An 8,337-nucleotide genomic window follows, 5' to 3' on the forward strand; every position below is an offset into this window, starting at 1 on the left:
TCAGTCAGTCGAACATGTGACTCTCAGTCTCAGGGTTGTAGGTTCGAGCCCCACATTGGGTGTAGATCTTACTTAAAAAAAAAAAAAATAAAATCTAGGGGCTCCTTGGTGGCTCAGTGGGTTAAGCCTCTGCCTTCAGCTCAGGTCATGGTCTCATGGTCCTGGAAGGCAGCTGTGCTAACCACTACACCACCAATGCTCCGGGTGTCTCAGCGTCCTGGGATCGAGCTCCGCATCAGGCTCTCTGCTCGGCAGGGAGCCTGCATCCCTCTATCTCTCTGTCTGCCTCTCTGCTTACTTGTGATTTCTTTCTCTCTGTCAAATAAATAAATAAAATCTTAAAAAATAAAATAAAATCTAGGGGCACCTGGGAGACTCAGTAAGTTAAGGGTCCAACTTTTGGGTTCAGCTCAGGTCATCAACCCAATGTAGTAAGGTCGAGCCCCATGTTAGGCTCTACTTGTCCTTCTCCCTCTGCTCCTCCCTCTACTCACTTGCTCTCTCTCTCAAATAAATAAATAAAACATCTAAAAAAACCACCTCTCCCTCTTCTCCTGCTCACTCTTGCTCTCTCTCAAGTAAATAAAAAAAATTAAAATAAATAAACTCTTCTAAAAATAAATACAATTTTTAAAAAAGATTTTATTTATTTATTTGACAGAGATCACAAGTAGGCAGAGAGGCAGGCGGGGTGGGGGAGGCGGGAGCAGGCTCCCCGCTGAGCAGAGAGCTCAATGCGGGGCTCGATCCCAGGACCCTGAGATCATGACGTGAGCCGAAGGCAGATGCTTTAATCCATTGAGCCACCCAGGCACCCCTAAAAATAAATACAATCTTAAAACCTTTCTCTAATTTTTTTGAATAATAAAAATAAAAATGTATCTATTTAGCTAAGCACTGATGATACAGAAGCAAGCAAAACAAAGTTCCTGCTCTTATGGGGCTTATATTATAGCCGAAGAGGCAAACACAAACGAACCAATAATTTATCATATGTCTGTCCTAAAAATAAGTAAATAATGTAGGGGATGTGGGGTAAAGAAAGCTGTGTGTATGTGTATGCGTGTGATTTTATACAGGTTAGGGAAGGTCTCACTGATTCAATGATATTTGAAAAGGGCCTGAAGGTCATGAAGGAGTGAACCAGGTGGGATAAAGTAGTTCTAGGCAGTGGGAAAAGCAAGTAAAAACATCTTTTATATGATCTTTTATGTAGAAAATCCATTTAGCAATAATCGCGCCTCAGATAAACCTCATTGGCTTCGATACTGCCACTGTGCAAAGCTTATGCAGAAAATCCAAAAAATAGACAACATTAGAACTAAAAGAGAATTTATCAAGGTTGCCAGATACAAGATAAATATTCAAAAACCACTGGGGCTTCTATGTAACGGCAGCAACAAATTAGGACACAGAGTATGAAAAAAAAGATTTCATTTACGACGGCAACAAAATCAACATAACTGTGATTAAATGTAACAGATGATTCACAGGATCTATGAATAAAATAAAATAAATTCTGTATCTTTATTGATCTAATAGAATTGAATCAAATAAGATCTAATGCCATCTAAAATAATATGTAAATAAATCAGTTATGTTTATCAATTGAAAGGCTCAGTGTTGTAGAGACAGTGAGCCTCCAGGGCACCTGAGTGGCTTAGTGGGTTAAAGCTTCTGCCTTTGGCTCAGGTCATGATCTCAGGGTCCTGGGATCGAGCCCAGCATCGGGCTCTCTGCTCAGCGGGGAGCCTGCTTCCTCCTCTCTTTCTGCCTGCCTCTCTGCCTACTTGTGATCTATCTGTCAAATAAATAAATAAATAAATAAATAAATAAATAAATAAATAAATAAGTTACAGCTGTTTAAAAAAAAAAAGAGAGAGAGTGAGCCTCCACATATTAATATAGAAATTAAATGGAGGGCACCTGGGTGGCTCCATCAGTTAAGTGTCTGCCTTTGGCTCAGGTCGTGATCCCAGGGTCCTGGGATTGAGTTCCACGTTGGGCTCCTTGTTCAGCAGGAAGCCTGCTTCTCTCTCTCTCTCTACCGGCTGCTCCCCCTGCTTGTGCTTTCTTGCTCTGTCAAATAAATAAAAAATCTTAAAAGAAGAAGAAGAAGAAGAAGAAATTAAATGGAATTCCAACCAAAGGCACAGTGAAGTTTTCTGAAGAAACTTGGTAAACTAATCTTAAAATTCCTATGATGATAAGGGTCAGGAATATCTGAGACTATTTTGGAGAGGAACAAGAGGATATGGAGATACTTAGCCCTACTATATTAGGGTGATCAGTAGCTGAAACAAAGAAACCTCAACATCTTTATGACTCAAACACGATAAAAGTTTATTTCTGGCTTCTATGAATCCCAAATGGGTGTTCCTGACCAGTGGGCATCTCTCCTTCAAGCGGCAAGGTGTAGACCCCGTCTTCTTCCATTTTTGGTTCCCACCTTTCAAGGCACCATGCATGTTTGCATCAAGCTGATGGGAAAGGAAAGAGAGTGAAGAATCATGCGTGGAAGTTTCTGTAGGCAAGGCTTAGACATGGTATACATTGTTTCCATTCACATCACTGGCCAGCACTCACTCATGGGGCCACGTCTACTGCCAGGGAGGCTGGGAGACAGAGCCCAGCTGTGGTCCCAAGAACAAGAGGAAGCAGGTATTGTGAAAAGCTAGCCAGTCTCAGTCATATCTGCCATATAGCAAGATTTCTTATATAGACATGATCACCTAAACTGTGTGGAGTGGCACAGGGATAAACGAATAGATCACCAGAACAAGAAACATAGCCCAGACACAGAATTATACAAATATTGGAAGTCCCTATAAGACAAGGATAGCTTCACAAGTCAGTGAGGGCAGTGGGGAACTATGTAGCATACGGCGCTGGGACAACTGGCCATCTCTGTGGGAGCCAATATAAAATAATATATATGGGGCACCTAGGTGGCTCAGTGGGTTAAAGCCTGTGCCTTCAGCTCAGGTCATGATCCCAGGGTCCCGGGGTTGAGCCCCACGTCGGGGGAGCTCTCTGCTCCCTGGGGATTGAGCCCCACGTCAGGGAGCTCTCTGCTCCCTGGGGAGCCTGCTTTGCCCTCTCTCTCTGTCTGCCTCTCTGCCTACCTGTGATCTTTGTCTGTCAAATAAATAAATAATCTTAAAAAAATAACATATATGGAAGGCCATATATAAAAACCTAGGTGACTTGAGGTCCTAAATGTAAAAGAGCAAACACTTTAAAATAATTAGAAGAATTATTATAGAGAATATCTTATGTTTTTTGTTTAGGGAAAGATTTCTTGAACATGGGAAAGACAGAGAGAAAGAAGAGAGGAAACACCAACCATGAAGGAAAAGACTGATACATTTGACTCTCCTTTCTGCTTCATTGTTTTGTCTATTACTGTGCCCAAAGCACAGTAAAGAAAGACGTCCTCAATGTAAGAATTCTAAAACCACAAATAAGAGAAAACATTCTCAAAGTAAAAAGCTGTAAAGGATTAATATTCAGATTACGTAATGAACTTCAATAAGTTAAAGGCAAACAACCAGCAGAAGAGTGAACAAAGGATCTGAACAACAAATACGCAAGAGAGGAAATGGAATTTCCTATGCAAAATTAAAAAGATGCCCAGCTTCACTCATAATTGTGGAAACACACACACACACACACACACACACACACAGAGGTCAACAATAAGATACCAGATCACACCAACCAAATGGGCAAAAATTTAAAAGTCTGGCAGTACCAAGTATTATTAGCAAGAATGTGGAGAAATGAAGACTCTTGCACATTGCTGGTGGGAGGGCAAATTAGTGCAAATACTTTGGAGACCAATTTGGAAATACAGCTTGACAATATACACATCCCGGGACCCAGCAATTCCTCCCCTTGGTATTATGCCCCAGAAACATTTTGCTTCTAGACATAAGGAGACAGGCTGGAAGCAGCTCACTGGAGGCTTATCTACAGTTGCAACAAAATTCAGCAACAATCTGCTTGTCTACCAATAGCAGAGCAAATTAAGACAGTGTGGTGTTTTTGTGCAATGGGCTACTCCTCCTCAGGTAAAAGGAATGAACCTGGGCTACATGTAGCAACATGAACATTTAAAAATTAAACACGTACAAAATAATACTATATTTTTATGGATAGCTACGTAGGGAACATATCAAAATGTGGATGGGCAGGACACACACCAGCTTAGAGTTACCTGTGAGTTAGTGCCAGTGAAGAGAGTAATGAAAAGGAATCAGGATGAGAACAAAATCAGACAGAAGTAATATGGCAAAATGTTCACAGTTGCTAAATAAGGGTGATGAGCAGAAGGATTTTATATTATCCCCTATTCTTCCATACGTGTGAAATATTTTTTGTTTAAAATTTTAATAAACTAATTTCTAAACATCTTAGGGAAGGATTCCAGTTGGCAAATCCTGGGTCAGTTGCTCATTTACGAAGCCGTCAGTTGGAAGAAAATGGCAGTTCTGGCCATAGCTATACATATGCAGAATTCTGGGGATGCAGTGTCCTTGAGAAGGAAGAGAAGTAGCACAGATAGTACCAAAGGTGTGTACTCTGCGCTGGTCCCCAGGGCATACGCAGCCAGGATATCTGGGAAATTAAGCAGGGAGCCCATTAGAATCCCCAAGGAGCTTCCTTCAGGAATCAAACCCAAACCTGCTGAGTCAGAATTTTCCAGCCATTCACATTTCAAAAAAGCCTGCTGGTTGGTTCTGATGGGAAACCCTAGTTAAAGCATAATCATCTAAGGCCTTGGGTTCAAACCACTGTGTTGAATCCCTAGCTCAGGTGAGCAGGACCCAAGCTTATACCCACCTGCCATATGCCTGGGTAGGGACTCCTTCCCTTTGAGAGACAGCCTGTGGACAAAGGAAAGGACACACATAGGGGGACTAGTTTCTAGGAACGCCCCATTTCCAGACTTCATCCTCCAATAATACCCTTGGCCTTAACCAGCCACCCTGGTTCTTCTGGAATTTAGCATTAGGAGGCACATCAGGGAGAGAGGAGCTTGAGCTCCCCCTAGAGGCCAAAAGTGTTAATGTTGATGACTCTCCAAAGCTCTTGTGGGGTTAAAAATAACAATTAAACAAAACAAAACACAAAACTGCTTCCCCGGCACTTACTAAATGCCAGACACTGTGCAGAAGTGGTGTGCTTAAAGTACCTAAACTAGGGGGTGGCAAATTTAGGATTCTAACCCAGGTCTGTCAGACTCCCAGAGCTGTAGCATGGGAAATCTTGGGTCATTAAAGATCCTCAGTAGTGTGGCAGCAACCAGCCCTTACACCTGCCTTAGTGACACCCTAGCGTCTACTCTTATCCAAGCACACGGAGCACCACGTGGGGGCGATGATGCTGTTGGTGCCCTCATGGTTTGGTTGTTTTTTAAACATATAATGTATTATTTGTCCCAGGGGTACAGGTCTGTGAATTGTCAGGCTTACACACTTCACAGCACTCACCACAGCACATACCTCCCCAATGTCCATCACCCAGCCACCCCATCCCTATCCCTCATCCCCCAGCAACCCTCAATTTGTTTCGAGAGATTAAGAGTCTCTTATGGTTTGTCTCCCTCCCGATCGCATCTTGTTTCATTTTTTCCTTCCTTACCCTCCACAACCCCGTGCCCTGCCTCTCAAATTCCTCATATCAGAGAGATCATGTGGTAATTGTCTTTCTCTGATTGACTTATTTCATTCCACATAATACCCTCTAGTTCCATCCACATCGTTGCAAATGGCAAGATTTCATTTATTTTGATGGCTGCATAGTATTCCATTGTGTGTATACACCACATCTTCTTTATCCATTCATCTTTTGATGGACATCTGGGCTCTTTCCATAGTTTGGCTATTGTGGACATTGCTGCTATAAACATTGGGGTGCACGTGCCCCTTCAGATCACTACATTCGTATCTTTAGAGTAAATACCCAGTAGTGCCATTGCTGGGTTGTAGGGTAGTTCTATTTTCAACTTTTTGAGGAACCTCCATGCTGTTTTCCAGAGTGGCTGCACCAGCTTGCATTCCCACCATTATAGGAGGGTTCCCCTTTCTCCACATCCTCGCCAACATCTGCTCTCATGTTCTTATTGTTGCCTTCCTGCCTGGTGTCCCCCGAGTACCCCTTCCACCAAAACATCTATGAGGCAAGTTGTAATTGTTCTTCAGGGCTCTGCGGAATGTACAACGCCAATGGTTGCTTACCTCTGTCCCCCACTCGCTGTGCACTCCCCAAAGCAGGCTTCGACTCGCTCATCTCTGAACCCCCAGCTGATGAGCAAAGCCAGGGGATGGGTGAATACATGAATGACTGAACGAATAAAAGGTAATGGGGACGACAAGCAAATGGCACTTGGTGGAGGGGGATGCGTGCCTGTAACCATAGTAACGATGTTGCTGTGTGATAGTGCTAGAGGTTGGTAACCATGGCAACACAGACAGTGAGGCCTGTTTGGACCTTACTAGCGCTGCCCACTGCCTGTCCATGCCGAGCCTGACCTGATCAGTGGCCAAACAAGATGATGGACGCAAGCAGCAACTGCTGTCCTGACCCCTGACCCCGAGACTCCCCGCACCACCACCCCAGGGCTGAGTCTCACAGTGGTCCTATCTTTTTTCTGAGTGGTCCAGGAGACTCCTGGAAAACCGTGTTGGGGACCAGTGGGTACAGTCTGCCTGCATGTGTGTATATGAGCGCAGGCAAGAGGCAGCTGGATGGGCAAATGTGTAAGGTGTAGTTCGCGCTCAAGCTAGTCTTGTTCTTGCGAGTGCAAGGGAAGGGTCGCTCCAAGTGTATTAGGGAAGAGGGACAGCCCCTGCATGTGTGGGGCAGCGCCAGAGACGTGGGCGTGGTGTGTAGGGAGGGAAGGGATCCGTCCGTCTTGAGTGTGGCCGCAGTGCGGTGTTTTTGGGAGGGGCGACGCGGGGTGTGTGTGTGTGTGTGTGTGTGTGTGTCCGCGCGCGCCGGAGCTCGGTCGTGGGGGGCGGGGTTCCGGGGCTGCGGGGCGGGGACCCTTGGCCGCACCGCGCGCGCGGCTGGGGGTGGGGGTGCTCCGCCCCATCCATCACCCCGCGAGCAGCGAGCAAGGCGGATATCACGGTGTCACGGGCGACTCGGCTCGCAGATCTTATCCTCTTCATTTCCGCCTGAGCCCAGCCCGCCCGCGCCGGCTCCCCGAAGGCTCCATCCATCATGGGGGAACGCGGGGGGTTGCACGGGCTTGGGGGGGTACTCAGACGGCGCGGTGAGGGAGGGGCAGCGGGAACCAGAAGCACCGCCCGACACCTGAGGAAGGACAAGTGGGGACTGGGGGGGGGGTACTTCGGAGTCCGCTCTTTCACGTGGGGGAGGGGACGCTCTCTGCCCCGGGGCGGACGAAGGGCAGGAGCCAGCCGGGGGCCTCACCTGGGACCCTCGGCAGGTTGTTGGGGTCCGGATCCCTGGGTGCCTGGCCTCTCTCTCCCACGCTGGGTGGGGGGAGGGCAACGTGGGGAGCTTGTCTGTACCCCAGGCCCGAGGAGGGGCTGCTGGGCGCGGGGCCCGCACCTGGACCCTGCGGGGCGACCCGGGGCCCGGGCCGCGCGGGCGGGGGCGGGCTCCCCGAAGGGAGGCCTTATTTCATTTCCCCGCGCCGCTGAGGTTTCTGCGCAGTGTCTCTCTCACCTCTTTAAATTTTACGGCGCTTGGCTTGCGGCCGCCGGGCTCCGCCCCGGGGAGGAAGCGGGTGCTGGGGTCTGGGAGCCTGCCCCGGCCGAGGGGTGGCCCCAGCAGGCAGGGCGCGGGTCAGGCCCGGGGCGCCCAGACTCTGCAAGGGCCCCCGGCCTGCGAGCCCCCCGACCCGCGGTTCCGCGGGACCTTGCGGGAAGGGGGTCTGGGCTGTCCCGGCCCAAAGGGCGGGGTTTGCTTCGGAGCGCCCGGCCCCGCCCCTTTCCCAGACTCCAGGGCGCGCCGCACCTCCCTCCTCCTGCTCCGGGAGTGTTGCGGGGCGGTGTGGTGGGGGGCACTGCTGGAAGAGGGAATAAGAGCAGCAGAGACAGATACCAGTCTTGGGGACCCAGTCGCGTTGCCAAATCCACCCCCCTCGCCTCGGTCAGCTTCCCCTGGAGGCGGGGTGGTGCCCTCAAGTCCAGAGGCAGGGTCAAGTACAGAAACCTCTGGTCGCTGATGGCCAGGCCTGGCACCTGCTGGGAGATCAAACTGGGGGCTGGAGATGAAGGGAGAAGAGGGAAGAGGCCACTGGCCCCCAAAGGATTCCCTCAGGAGCCTGAGAGGAGGTCATTCGGAGGGAGGGGGAGGGAG

General features: G+C 48.4%; 1 long non-coding RNA gene and 1 pseudogene across 1 annotated transcript; both read right to left on the minus strand.

Annotated features, from left to right (window-relative positions):
• Positions 1-1,161: 1,161 nt before the first annotated feature.
• On the minus strand, positions 1,162-1,286 carry LOC116571292 (annotated as a pseudogene).
• A 1,044-nt stretch (positions 1,287-2,330) lies between these two features.
• LOC116570803 lies at positions 2,331-7,909 on the minus strand. Its single transcript, XR_004277571.1, has 3 exons — positions 7,702-7,909; positions 4,846-4,889; positions 2,331-2,480 (listed from the first exon to the last, which is right to left on the minus strand). It is a non-coding gene; the product is annotated as an uncharacterized LOC116570803 (long non-coding RNA).
• Positions 7,910-8,337: the final 428 nt, after the last annotated feature.

The sequence above is a fragment of the Mustela erminea genome, chromosome 12 (genome assembly GCF_009829155.1).
Source record: "Mustela erminea isolate mMusErm1 chromosome 12, mMusErm1.Pri, whole genome shotgun sequence".
Taxonomy (NCBI): Eukaryota; Metazoa; Chordata; class Mammalia; order Carnivora; family Mustelidae; genus Mustela; species Mustela erminea.